Source organism: Dermochelys coriacea, chromosome 3 (genome assembly GCF_009764565.3).
Source record: "Dermochelys coriacea isolate rDerCor1 chromosome 3, rDerCor1.pri.v4, whole genome shotgun sequence".
NCBI classification, from domain to species: domain Eukaryota; kingdom Metazoa; phylum Chordata; order Testudines; family Dermochelyidae; genus Dermochelys; species Dermochelys coriacea.
The window spans coordinates 50,093,540-50,108,292 of NC_050070.1; the positions used below are offsets into that span (position 1 = coordinate 50,093,540).

Consider the following 14,753-nt stretch of genomic DNA (forward strand, 5'->3'; position numbering starts at 1 on the left):
AATATACTTAGTTATAAAGGAATTTGATAATCGGCGTACTTTCAACTCCCAACTCTGGAAGAAATAAATAGAAAATGTTGGAACTGAAACTTCAACCTTTTAGACACAATATATATGCCTCTATATAAGGCACTGGATACTGTTCCTTATGGTACCTATGGTCCCAGAAAAAGAATTCCACAAGAAGGAAGCAGACACATTAGAGGAACTGGATGACCACTTATGTTGATGATGTACTCCTCTGGAGAAACCAGACAGAGACATGATGATTTAAGTGAAGATGCTTTGAAATTTAAAAACCAGTATGCCAGGTAGCACATTACAGTTCAACTGTTTGAGAAATGTTAACTCAAATAAGGCATTAAACAAAATGACACCAAAATAGAGGCTTTTTGTGCATGTGCCAATGCCTTAGAATATACAGAAAATGCAGATTTCTTAAAGTGATCTTTCCTAATTCCTGTCACAAGTGTCCATAGTTATTAGGCCATTTAAGTGCCTAATTCAAAACCTATGAAGTCAATTGAATCACATTTCAAGGGAAATCATTCATTTTAGCCACAAAATTACTTACAAAAGCAGACCTACAGTGTCTTTCTATAGTGGCTTTTAATTATTCCTGCAGTAATTCTTTATAGCTTGCTCAAATGCAGTTTGTTTAGTTTAATTTGCTTAGTAATCTGTACCAACTAATAATACAACATACATTACATAAAATGTGTCTGTTCTGTAAGTGCGGAGTATGGAACCAACTTTCCGGTGTGTATATATACTCACAATATTGAATTAAAAAGTCACTTTCTATAAATACTCCTCAGTAGTCACTTGAAACTAGTTATTTTAGTGAACATGCCTGACAGTAAAATAATTTGCTGGAATAGCTGTAAAATGGATCACAAAAGAGGTTTGGACACAACTGGAGTGAGTTTGTTTGAATTCATTTAAAATTGTTTGCAGTATTCACCCAGTCCTAGAGGATGAGGATTTATTTGCAGGAGGCCACATCAGCCTACAGAGTATTTGAAGTACTAAATCACAGAATTATAGAAGGTGATAACAAACTTGATAAAAAGAAATAACCCTTTTCACACCACCTAATTAACCTGTGAAACTCATTGCCCAAATATATCACTGGGGTTTTGAAGGTATTAAAAAAGGACTGCTATGTGGAGAAAGGGTACAGCAGCCAGAAATCCTACAGGGAACGTTAGGAAGGTTTGCCAGAACAAAAAGCTTTCCAGATTACTTTCTGAGCCCAGCAGACATTTTCATAGCTTTAGCTCTCTAGGAGGCTGTGGGGAAGACTGCATAGAGCCATAATACTGTAAACAAGTTAAGTAGATATTATTGGGGATGGGAGGAAAAAGAGCAGGCAAATATACAATTAGATAGTTCAGGACTCCCACTGGATCTCATGCAAAACTGTAGGTGGCTCTCACATTCTTTGCATACTAGGTTAAATTCTAATGCACTTAAGGAGTTTAGTTTACAAATATTTAGCTATGCACATATGTACATCTCAGCCACCCTTAGATATACACTTTAATCTCAGGCCAGCTCTGTTAAATAGCAAACTGTCATTTACTTCAATGAAAGCAGGGACAAGGGCTGATCAGAAGAGGTCACAGGATTTCCCCTCCCTCCATTTTGAGATCATTCAAAAATGGCTGAATTTTACTTGCTGAATCTTTCCAGATCAAGTTCCCTTACTGCAGAGAACAATACTTTAAAATTTTGGCTTGAAAATTAAAAAATTCAGGAAGTTTGAATAAAAAGAAGGGATTCTAACAAACTCTTTTACAGCTTTAAATCTAGCGGTTTGTAGGAGATGCCTAGTAGAACGAACCAAGAAGAAAACAGATATGAAGCAATAGTTTGTGGTACGAAGAGAGTCTGAGAGTAAGTCTACTTCCAGCTGGGAGGTGTGACTCCCAGTTTGATGAGACATACCCGTGCTAGTTCTAATTGTGTTAAGGCGCTAATACTAGAGGGTAGCTGTGGCAATGCACATGGTGGGAGGGGCTAGCCATCCAAGAGACCAGGCACGTAGTCAGGTCAGCTAACCCTCTTGCTGGTCACAGTGCTGTAGCTACTCTATTTTTAGTGCACTAGCTTGACCAGAGCTAGTGCAAATGTGTCTCCTAAAGATGGAAATTGCACCCTCGGCGTGAAGTGTAGACATACCCATAGTTATTCCATTCAAAAGTAAATTATGTAGTTCACATTTCTTTCCTTGTATAGCTCCGTGCAGGAAGCAGCAGAGATTCAAAGTAAAAGTTGGACTAGAAATATTAAGAATGATTAGTAACTGATTCAGGTCCGGGAACAATTTTTTCAGCTGACCTCCATTTGTACATATACATCACTTGTGTGCCCAACTTTTTGCCTACTCTCCTTTGCAAACGGTAGAATCTAGAGACGTAAAATATATTTATATACATGTAAGCAGGGGAATAGTCCCACTATTGTGGGGAACTTTCCTGGCTTCTATTCTACCCTGGTGAAGTAGGCTAGCAAAAGGATCTGAGCCCTCGCTCCCACTTCCTTTACCCAGTTGCCTCGCTGCCCTTGAGGACTCCCCTTCCACTCTCCTGTCTGGCAGAGTCCTCATAACCCCAACAAGGCTGGGCCCAGGATTCCTGGGAGGCTCGACCCCCAACCCTGCTATGGTCACCTAGGACAGGGGCTAGGGTGTCCCACTCCCACTAGGGTACTCCCTCTGCAGCGGGCACTTCTCTGACCCACTGACCATTTCATACAAGTTAAAGCAAATGCAAGTTCTTTAATCAACAATTAATTTTAAAAAGAATAAGGAAAAATGGGAAAGGTTAAAGGAAACACATCAACCTGCTCTGTGGCAGGGAACATCACAAACAGTGTCTCTGGAATGTCTGGGCAGTTCACGGTCTGTTCCTTTTAGGTTCCAGGCCTTCTTCTGGCTGTGCTGCAGGGATGCTGTGAGTTGGACACTTGCTGTGGTGGTGGCCACATGCTCTCAGGCTCTAAGTGGTAGGACTCTTCTTCCCAGTGTCGACCCCGTCCTGTCAGGGTTACGATCCAAGCCTGGCCTGCAGAGCCTCTTGGCGGAGGTGTCTCCCTGTGCTGGGCCCACTGCCCAGGGTCCCCCTCACTCTCCGCAGCTGCTCACCACACCCAGCTCCGGACTGCTCCATCCCCAGCTCCACCACTCGGTCTCAGCGCTGCTGCTGCTGCTGCTGCTCTGCCCCCAGCTCCCTGGGCTGTTTCTTTGGCCCCTCTGCCTCTGGTTGCTGCAGCTCTGCTCCCAGGACAGGTCTGCTCTGCAGGCTGCTTCTGTGACTCTGCTCCCAGCACTGACCTGCTTCGTGGGCTGCTTTTCTAGCCCCTCTGGCTCTGGTTGCTGCAGCTCTGCTCCCAGGACAAGTCTGCTCTCTCTGCGCTGTGCCTCTGGCTTTGGGGCTGCAGCTCTGCTCCCAGGACAGGGTCTGCTCTCTCTGGGTTGCTTTTCTGGTCCCTCTGGGTCTGGCACAGCTCTGATCCCCAGCTTAGCTTGGGCCCCTGCTTTCTCCTTAGCTCAGAGACCCAGGCAAATCCAGCTCACACCAAGGACGGGACCTCTCTGGCCTCCTGACTCTGATTAGCCTCCCCGCCCTGTCCTTCAGGCTGACCTGGAGCATTGGCCTCTCCCCATTGTTCCTGGGGACTATCAGTCTCAGGGTCCTGATTCCCCATCGACCCTTCCCCCTTTTTAGTACTGGGAGCTAGCAACTAAAACACCCCCACTGAATGTTAGTAAGGGGGCAACAGTCCCCTTACATACACACCAACTGGAAAATTTGGTCCCCAATATAGCATTTCAACCTCCCTAATAAGACCTACATTATTGCCTCATGCTCAGACATGTGACACATTGAAAAGTTTTTAAAAGCTGCAATGAACAGAAGCAGGTCAGATACCTCTAAAATGTTCAATTTACACACAAACAGGCAGACAGCCTGTAAACCATAAGTGAAACCAATTGTAAACCTCTCCACGATGATCTATAATAGCCTAATAAAAAAGTAGCACTACAGCAGAGCTGATAGTGGAGATAAGCCCCTAGCTGTTCTAACAATAGATGTTATACAGCTCAATCGAATAAAGGATCCTATTTTTGTTTAGGTTGGGAATGTACAGTGTGCAGAGCATTTGCAAAGAAGGGCCTGATCTTTTCTTCTTTTAACATGCAGATATTGTACTGTATTAGACTAACCACTTCCTAAATCACTATTTCAATTAATTTGTGTCTAGGCATCATTGCCTTCTTTATCAGCTATCACAAACCTAAGGCCCCAAACATCTGAGATAAACCATGCATCTATGAACTTTTGCATGATAGGATATTGGATTCTGGATCTCCTTATTAGAGTCAAATGAACAAAACTTGCTCAATCAGTATGCATAAGTCATTACTGTGATTGAGCTAAAGCTATGCAGACTTTACCATTTTTGTTTAGCAGAATTGCATACAAAAGTTTGTTTTTCTATGTGATTTTTTTCATTACCCCTCCTCACCTCTACTGATTTTAGTTAGTAACTGTTTTAATGAAATCAATATTTTTATGGTGAATACATAATTTTTTCATGTACGTTTGATTTAAAAGTCATTGTGGCTTGGACAGTTTCACTAGAAAAACTTGTCTGCATTTGTTCTGAAGGAGGAAGGTGGGAGTGAAAATTCCTGAATTTGGAATGATTTTGTATTTATTTACATATCTAGTTTAACTCAGATCAGCAGTGCTTTATAATGGAAATTGCTTCATAAATTGCAATATATTTGAAATGAGATACCCCTGAGTTGGTCATTGGCAGCAGAGACAGAATCTAGGATCTCTGAATCTAAAAGCATGGCTTCTGATACCTGAACTAGAAAACCAGAGGTGGGGACAGAGAGCCTCTCTGTGTATATATGGGCTATGCACTCTCCAAGACTGGAGAAGCTTGGCCCCAGGTTCAGCGGTTCACCCAGTTCAAATTCCCATATGTGCCACCACTTTTAACCTGACATGCCTGGTACACCATTGGCAGCAGGGTTTAAACCTGAGAACACTGGATCTTAAAGCATGAGCTTCTGCTACCTGAACTGAGAGAGACAGCTCTGATAGCTGAAAAGCTGCACGCTCGTCAGCATCTGTGTGTTCAGTCACTAATGGGATCTGAGGACCACACTGAGTGAGCGTGGGTTACACTGTGAGAGTGGAACATGCTACTGAGGGTGCTGATGTCTAGAACTCCACGCCACTTCTGCTGGCTTACACAGAACTATCTCAGAGATAAGCTGAGCTTTAACAAAACATCCTATGAAAGGTAGAAATGACTATAGCATGGGCTGGGTGAGGTATTTCCTTTTATTTGGTTAACCTGACTCACTTCTCCCCTTTTGCTTCTCTCAGCCCTACATAGTGTATGCCTTATTATTCTCGATAATACCCGGGGCAGCTCTCTAAAGAATGTCTATTATAGGTAGGTTCAGCAATTGGGAGCATGTCTGACAAACAGCAAGACAGATTATAGAGAAAAAAAGTGTACAGTGATTGTCTTTATCTATAGCTTGAATATTGGTCTGTATATACAATATTGCACTGTGAAAGGAGAAAACTCTATGTGTCTCTGTGGGTGCCATTTAAAATCAATATTTACCAATAGTTAACACATCACAATACCTGAAATATTGATGTTTTTCTTTTATGAGAAGGGCATGCTGCAGTTTCTCAGATATTGCTTTGTGATAACTCTTGGTAAGTATTTACTGTTTATGTCAACCACTCTACTACAATGCATTGCCTGATATGGTTGAGCTGAAGGTAACAAGTTTGTCTGTACCATTATTCTTTGTGAAGTACAACAGAGGACATGTTAATGCCAGCAAAATAGATTGTGTTTAATAAAAACACCATAACTGATCATTAAGCTTTCTGCCCTGCACTTGGCCATGGCCATCTATCATGGATTAAAGATGTTAATGTACCTGTGTACACTAAAGTTTACAAACATTGTGGTTTAAAAGGTGTCAGCTAGCAAATTTTGTTATACTCAGTTGCCTGATATTGACAGAGATAAAGTGGGACTGCTTTAACCCCAATGTCTGTCTTTTCTTCCTCATCTTAGTAACCAACATTAGTGCAACATCCCATGTCAAATCAGCTCACAATGCTATGTGATGTAAAACCCCTCCAGAAGTAAAGCAGGGCCTTGCCCCAGCTGTTGTACAAAGGGGAATATTTTTTACCCCCACCTGGGTCACTGGCAGGAATTGCCCCCCCTTCCTCCCTTTAGCAGTACAGCACAGCCCTCTCCTCGATTTGGTGTCCTCATCCAGACATTTATAACCACTAAAATGTTCCGTAAGTTTAAAGTAAAATTACTACTGAGAAACACAGGGAGCAAATAGTGATAGTCATATAATTCTGTCAGGTGGACACACTGAAATTTAAAAAGATCTCCAAGTATAAATTATATGACCCTGTAGGAGCCCCCTTGTGGTGCGGCAGTCTCCCCTGCCTCCATTTTCCTTTGACATTCAGGAATAATCTAATTATACTGTCTTTAAAAAAGATATACCCCCCTCTCCTGAGGAGGTCTAATTTATTAAGCATTATCTAGTTCCCAAAAAGACCCACCCCCCTTTTGGTCCTCCCTTGGTTAAGGGCTCCAAGGTCCTCCTCTGGACTGTGAGATTCTTGGTCTGGCCTCCCTGGTGTGCAAATTCTCCCCTTAAATTCAGGATTTCACAGTCCTTCTTTTGGGGATTGTGACCTGGTTGAATTCTTACTCTCAGTGGGCTATTCTTGACTAGGTTTGGAGCCTGCTTTTTTATTCATTTGGCCATTCATCTAACCATTCCCTCTACCCTTCCAGTGGGTCTAATGACCCAAATTTCAGTCTCGGCTGACTGGAAGAGAGGGGAATCTTGCTCCACCATCGCTAAAAGTCTCCTGATCTTAGGGCCTGTGTGCAGTCTGGGAGTTAGCGACATGATGCTGTAGAGCAGTTAAAGGAACACCCAAATTGTGTGCTGTGTCACATCACCATGGTAACTATTGGTTTTGATTATTTTAATCTGTTTGTAATATCGTGATGGATTTCTTTTAAATGGAAATTCCAGATGATATTTCCCATCAGAACAGAGTATAAGTTTTAAAGTAGGTCATATTTGGACTCTAAATAATACATTGCTTTAAACCAATGATTCAAACTTAAGTGTGAAATGTTAAATGAAGGCTATAGTTTAAGATGAAATTTAGGAAAACTAACTGGTTCTCTTTATATGATATTAAATGCTGAGATAGTCACAAAGATTTTTGTGATGATATTGATTCATTTATATAAAGATGCTGAATGTAGTTATAGGAACAGCTATTAAAATATTCAAAGTTATCTGCTTACAAAAGGACAGTAATAAAAACATTCAGTTTCTTAGTGGAATAAAAAATGGGATACAGGTATTAAAAAATGGAAAAGAGCCCCTAAATAAAGCTGAGAGGTCACATTTAATAACAGACTGAATGGAATATAAAACATTGAGAGTAACAGCTCAAATGGTTATAAGAGGAAAAGGAATATATTGGCATACATTTTACTCAAATATTACATTTAGTGCTATGGCTCCTAAGGTAATGCACAAAGTCAAGAATAAAATTAGGGAACTAAAATTGATACTTAGGGCCAAATTTTATCCTTGGACTTGCATGCACAACTCCTGCTGTCTTCAGTGGGAATAATTTGCCGTCATTCAAGAGCAGAATGTGTCTCTTTATATAAAAAGAAAAGCTAATTTGCAAATAGCAAAGTTTGTAGGGGAGGCGGACAAGTACATTCTTCTAAGGAGTTCATTATTTAGGATTTCTTTTCCCATTTCCTCCCTCTTTTTCATCACTAGTGCTATATCTAAACCCTCTTAGAATCAGTGCCTTGTATTGCTTTCAGTGGCCTTTGGATTTAGTTCTAGGATCTCAAGATTATTAAACAGGGGAAAGTATGTTGATGTAATTATAAGAATTTAACTTTTGAACCTTCTGATTCAGTTTTTAAAATCCCCAAAACTTTTTTAACCTTGCCACAATAAGTATGTGAGAGAGCCATATTGGGTTAGACCAGTGGTCCATCTAGCCCAGTATCTTATCTTCCAACAGTGGCCGGTGCCAGGTGCTGCAGAGAGTATGAACAGAACAGGGCAGTTATCAAGTGATCCATCCCCAGTCTTCTAATACCAGGTTCTGGTGGTCAGAGGTTTAGGACCACTCAGAGCATGGGGTTACATCCCCTAACCATCTTGGCTAATAGCCATTGGTGGACCAAATCTCCCTGAATTTATCTAAGTCACCCCATATTAAGATATACATCTAACAGCATATGAAATAACTATGCATACTTGTGAGCAAGAAAACATTGTTGAAGGAATTTGGGTCAAATTCATCCCTTCAGTAAAAGTACCAAAATCAATGGGTTTAAATCTGGCCCCTTAAATTTAGAATTTTCTGCCTTATTTATGTTTAATGTCTCAAACATAATATTAACAGAACTTTTATTTCATGTTTTTAAAGACAGAAGCAAAGTGAAAGAGAAGAATAATCAAAAATCTTTTGTTAACTTAATTGAGTATCTTGCCCTCCAAAATAGCTGAATAAATGTTCTGCAAGCTCATTATATTAGTGCTCTGAAATAAATTCACTTCTGAACCAAGAGAAATCAAATATGCTACTGAAGATAAAGATGTTAGTCTTGAAGAGCCATTTCAACGATACCAATAAGTGCATATTGTCTTTCTTTCTTTTCTTTTAGCAATGTGTCTAACACTCTCTTGGACATTATTTTTGAGAAAGTTCAATAAATGGAAAACGGGTTTAGAAATGAGTGCCAGCACAACTGTAACCATAGTGCTGCTATAAGAGACTTTTAGATGTCTAATTTAATTATTCAAAACTAATTTTGCATATGGGGATCCATTGTGCTAGGCATTGTACAAACATAAAATAAATGACAGTCACAGTTCTACATTGCTTAATAGCATATCCATGAAATTTAAGAACTATGCAAACATTTGGTACCTATTGTGGAATTGGGACTAGTCATCTTCAGGTGAATTTAATAACTGCAGGCGAAAGCCGTGGTGAAGGTGAAAAACTGATGGATGTCACATCTGTCACTCGGAGAAACTGAAGAGATCACAGATAGGGCTAAATCTCATATAGGTTTATTGGCAGGACATGAAGGGGATTGTGACAAGTATGGCAATATCCTGGACAAATCTTATTGAATTAAGTTTAATTATTTCAGGAGCTCATTGCATTCAAAACACAAATGTTTGTGTTTTGTGGGATTGTATGTAACTTGTCTAGGAGACATGGCTAATGAGCTTCAAAGGACTCTTTTACACAATGGGCTAAGACAAGAATGAACGTTAGTTGAGAGGGTTTCCTAGAAAATACTTGGGAGGAGGTGAATACAAATGCCCATTTTTGGATCTGATCTTCTGAAGCTTCGCGCTGGGGAGGAAATCTGTATCTACGAATTACCTATGCCCAATATCAAAAGGACCAAATGGCATAAAATTCATGGGGCTTCTTGTTGTGAGCAAAAGGAGTTATGAACTTGTGATCGCAGAAAAACCCTGAGCGGGGGGGAGAGGAGAGGAAGGACAATTCACTGGCCAGTGCCCTTGTTGGAGTTAGGGGGTGATCTCTGATAAGTTTATTAGTATGCATGTAGGTTCTTTTACAGTTTTAATGTTTTCTCCATTATACTCTTACATTAAGAATAAATGTGCTTGCTTATAAAGTGCTGTGTGGTAACTTAATTGTGGGCAATACACTATTACCATCGCTGAGGAGAAAAGTAAAGCAGGCCTGTTTAACTGGCCTGCAGTCTGATTTTGCTGGATAGGCAGGGAATTGTGCAGCCTGAAAATAAACTGGTCAGGAGGGACAGAGTTGGGTGTCCTCTGCTCAAAAGAACTCCAAAGATAGAATCCTAAAAGAATGGGGCCTTGCTGGACCATAGGGGGCAATATAGGTGCAGTTGCCCTGGAGTGTGAGAGAGAGATCATTTTTTTAATTTTGTTTACTAGCTCTCCAATTAATATTTATTGGATTAAGATCACCAGTAAATTACATGAAGAATTAAAGTGCAGGTCTGTTCAGAAAAGTGACCACAGAAGTGACATTCTGCGATTCTATGTTATTTTCTATTGACTGAGTTTAAAATTGCTTAGTTTATATAACATAAGAATGGCCATACTGGATCAAACCAAAGGTCCATCTAACCTAGTATTCTGTCTTCTGACAGTGGCCAATACCAGGTGCCTCAGAGGGAATGAACAGAACAGGTAATCATCAAGTGATCCATCCCCTGTCGCCCATTCCCAGCTTCTGGCAAAGAGAGGCTAGAGACACCCTCCCTTTCCATCCTAGATAATAGCCATTGATGGACATATCCTCCATGCATTTATCTAATTTTTTTTGTACCATGATATAGTCTTGGCCTTCACAACATCCTCTGGCAAAGAGTTCCACAGGTTAAATGCATTGTGTGAAAAAGTAAATAAAAATATATTTTTCCGAACTGCCGGCCTTGAAGAATCAACCGGGAACCTGAAAAACCTGCTTGGTTCTTTCTTTCTAATACTTCATCCCTGGTAATAAAGTATCTGAAGCCAGATTATGCCTTCTCTTACACCATTTTCTTGTGATTATGCCCTCCATGTAACCTGTGCTTTCCTATTGCCTTTAGTGGGTGTAAACAGGTATAACTGGTTGGCTCTGTGTTTAGAATTTAGAAACAATTCTACTGATGATGTGAAAGAAGGAATGGATTCCAGCTCAGTCCTTTTTAAATGGTAGGTAATCCCAATAAAAAGGAGTAAAAGCATATTTTTCTCTAAAGTAAGTAGGATCAACTCTGGATACATGCAGGCAGCAGATCTGATTAATAACAACATGTAATGTTCTTCAGGCTCATTTCAGAGTAGTATGGTACTTTTAAATGAAATCCTGTTCTAGGATTTTAATTACATTGTAAAACTGCATTTTTCTCCCATGGATTTCAAAGATTTATAGTTAATTTTCTGGGAAATAGCCCTTAGAATGAGTATTTCTCATGATGAAATATTTGATGAAGGTGTGTGAAAGAATAAATGTTCATTCATTTGGGGAAAAATAGAAATAGGTGGAAATGAGATGTAAATTTAGGCAAGAATTGGTTAAACCACCTGCTTGAGCCTACTGGAAAACTTTTGAAAATCCTTCAATTTGTAAACAATTCTCCTGTCTTTCAGTAGTTCTGTTTTTTCTACTTTTATTGCTTGTTACTTTGGAACACATTCTGTCTAACTCCTATCCTTTTGGGAAAAAATAGTGATCTATTTGTGTGTTGTGAAATTTGAGGTGTATTTCCAGAAACTTCCATGTTGCAGTGGTGGCAGAATATCCACCATATCATGACTTTCCACATATGCAGTTTGGCTATGTGCATTTGTCTGTGTGAGATTTACAGAACTACATTTAGAAACATCTGGTCATTCTTCAATCAATAATTAGAATCCGATCTAAAGTTAAACCTAAGGGTTTATATTAACTCCAGGTACCTTATTCAGCTTTGAAAAGATAAAAAAGTATGTAGCTTTTAGATATTTTTAAAGTAAACTGAGTATCTTTGTGACCAAGTTATATTTATTTGAAGTCAATGGGAGTTTTGTCATTGCCTAAATGGTACCAAGCTTTAGCATTGTAAGATCTTCCCAATCCCTGAATGACATCGCTGTAGCAATCCAATATATAGTACACCCGTTTTTTTCTGCATTGTAATGAAATATTAAGCAAAGCAAATTGCTAAATATTGTGGCATGCTGTGGAAGTTGCACCTGAGGTGGTGCCCTTCCAGCCTTGGTATCAAACCTTACACATCTTAAATCAGTGTCCTTCCAGATTAAGACTAAGCAAGAGGAGATTTATAACAGTTCAATGCTGCCCACACTTAAATGTTGTAAAATGACATGGCCAGCTTCGCTTCAACCAAGCCCTCGTTTCTTTACCTAGGTATCAGAAAGGGCTCTAAACGTCTCTAAGGTCCTCAAGAGCTACTGAAGTCACATTTTTCACCCTGAGAGGACATGCTTCCCTAAGCCACATTTTTCCCTTCTGAGGGACTTGCATTTATAGCACATGTAATCAGATTTGTTGGGGGTATTTCTTGCTTCCTAGTCCCTGCTATAATTATAGAAATGTAGGTCTGAAAGGGATCACAAGGGGAAATCTAGTCCACCCTCCCATAGTGAGACAGGATTAAGTAAACCTATACCTTCCCTGTTGTATATGTAACCTGTTCAATAAACCCTCTAGTGACATGGATTCCAGAACCTCCATATATAACCTGTTCCCACAGTAATTTGAATATGTGAGAATCTAATTTTTCATTTTAAAACAAAAATAGGTTTTAACTCTCATAGTTGTTGTGGAGAAAAAGCTTGAAAATGTGACTCTGGGGTCCCTTAAATATTCCAAAAACCTGAAGGCAAATAAAAAAGAACCATAATGTTTTCTTTAAAAATCTTGTGAATTTTAAGTCAATATCATGATTTTTGGGGCCTGACTCATGAGTTTTGAATGCTTAGGGTTGCCAAAATCGATTGTGGGTCATGTCACACCTAGTGTATGTTTTGTACATGTTGTCAGAAGCAGGTATCCTAGAAAACCTTATGGCACAGAAAAACTTGGAATTTGCATTTTTCTAGAGAATCTTTAGTTTTTAAATTTTGTGAAAAAATAAAATCATATAAGATAGAACCCCATGCCACCAGCATGCACACAGGAATATGGGATATTGATGCTTTAGCCCTGAGTGGTGGGGCTTTTCAGCTGTCAGCCCCAAAGGGGTGGGGTCCCGTTGTCAGATTTCATTTTAATCGCAAAATCAGTGAGTTTTTGGTTTTTTTATTGTGGAAAAATAGGATCCCCAGTCATAAGTCAATTAGGTGTGACTTAAGTCAATTAGATGTGGTGATTTATTGAAAGATGCAGATTTTAGGAATCATACAGTAAACCACAAACAAAAAGCACATGTGTGAGCTGCCTTTCATTGTATCTTTCAGGACCGGTTCACAAAATGATGCAACTCTTTCTAGAAATTTGGATGAACAATTTCAGTTCCATTGGTCACATGAACTTTTACAAAATATTTTTTAAATGGCATCCTGTTTACTTATCCCAGAAGTTTTTACAGAACATGCAAAATTAATTGCCAGGAAGTTCATTTTTTTCATGCATAGAGAAGTTTCTTTCCTTTGTAAATGTGGATTCTGGTCTGAGTAAAATGAATACAATTTTCCTTCACATAACAAGCAATATTGGATTAAAATATATCTGCCATTGAAGAAAATCTTTTTTGTATCTCTTCATACTCCATTCAGTGATTTGTATATCCAAACTTCTTCAAAGAATGTCAGAAATCCACATGATGTCCTTGAGCATTACATTGCTCTTTCAGATCTCTGATTTAGCTGACAGATGTGTACAAACACATCAGAGTGGACAATACCTTAATGACTATGCAGCTGTCGATACTAGAGCACATGCTAATCCTACAAAGCTTGATATTTTATTTATACTATAAATATTCTCCAATATCATGTTTTTCTGTTGATAAGATCTTTTTTTTCCCTGATTTTAACTGCTTTTGTTCAAAGTACTCTTCTTCTCAATACTTTTACAACACATTTGTGGAACATGTGCAGATAACCATTCTTTTTGGAGGATTGAAATATATCAGTGGATCTTCAATTAAGTCTGGAAGCTGCCCTTGTCCCCCTAAACACATACATAAAACCACTTTTCAGAGCACTGCAGTGTCTGCCTGATGGTATCATGTAGCCTTTAGAGATTATCTGCCCTGTTGATTATTCCCCACCAGAAGTCATAATCCTGTTTGTGATATGATAATCATTTCTACAGAAACCAATTTTGATGCCACAAACAGGAGATTATGACTTCAGTCAGAAAATAAACAGCAGATGCAGTTTAACTCTTAAGAATTAGAAATCCTGTTTATCTACATATATCTCTAATTAAAAATATTATAAAGCAAGATCTGAACCATTCACCACCACAAAAATGTATGTATATTTATTATTATTCAAAATTGTCCAAGAGCATGAGTAGTCTAGTTTATAAACCATACAAAAGTAAATTTTACTCCTTTGTCAAAGAAAATTATAATTATGTTAAAATTAATGTTTTAATCATTTAGCTTAACTCCTTAAGTAAATGTAATCTAGAATAAAATATAATTTAATATATTAATAGTAACAATGATAATTTAAATACTGGAATAGGTACACAGGAATTTTTCTTTTTTAATATTCTATAAAATATATTGGATACTGTAAATGCCTGAGGTTAGTGTTGGATTTGGGACAGGTTTCAGAGTAGCAGCCATGTTAGTCTGTATCCGCAAAAAGAAAAGGAGTACTTGTGGCACCTTAGAGACTGTAGCTCTGTAGCTCACGAAAGCTTATGCTCAAATAAATTTGTTAGTCTCTAAGGTGCCACAAGTACTCCTTTTCTTTTTGCGGATATGGGACAGGCTCCTTCAATAGTTTATTCTAGTGTTTTTAGCAGGCAGCTGGTTTATAAATGTAAAACTTGTGAAAGTGATTATCTTGTCCAGGGGTTCTCAAACTTCATTGTACCGCAACCCCCTTCTGACAATAAAAATTACTACATGACCCCAGAAGGGGGAATCAA

The 14,753-nt window shown here is 38.9% G+C and overlaps 1 long non-coding RNA gene across 1 annotated transcript in view; it reads left to right on the top strand.

Annotated features, from left to right (window-relative positions):
* The window catches only part of LOC122459261, a 41,194-nt gene extending 27,034 nt beyond the window's left edge, over window positions 1-14,160 (top strand). Inside the window, exon 3 of the long non-coding RNA XR_006279817.1 lies at window positions 13,103-14,160. This is a non-coding gene — a long non-coding RNA (uncharacterized LOC122459261). The remainder of the gene's footprint in view (window positions 1-13,102) is intronic.
* Window positions 14,161-14,753: the final 593 nt, after the last annotated feature.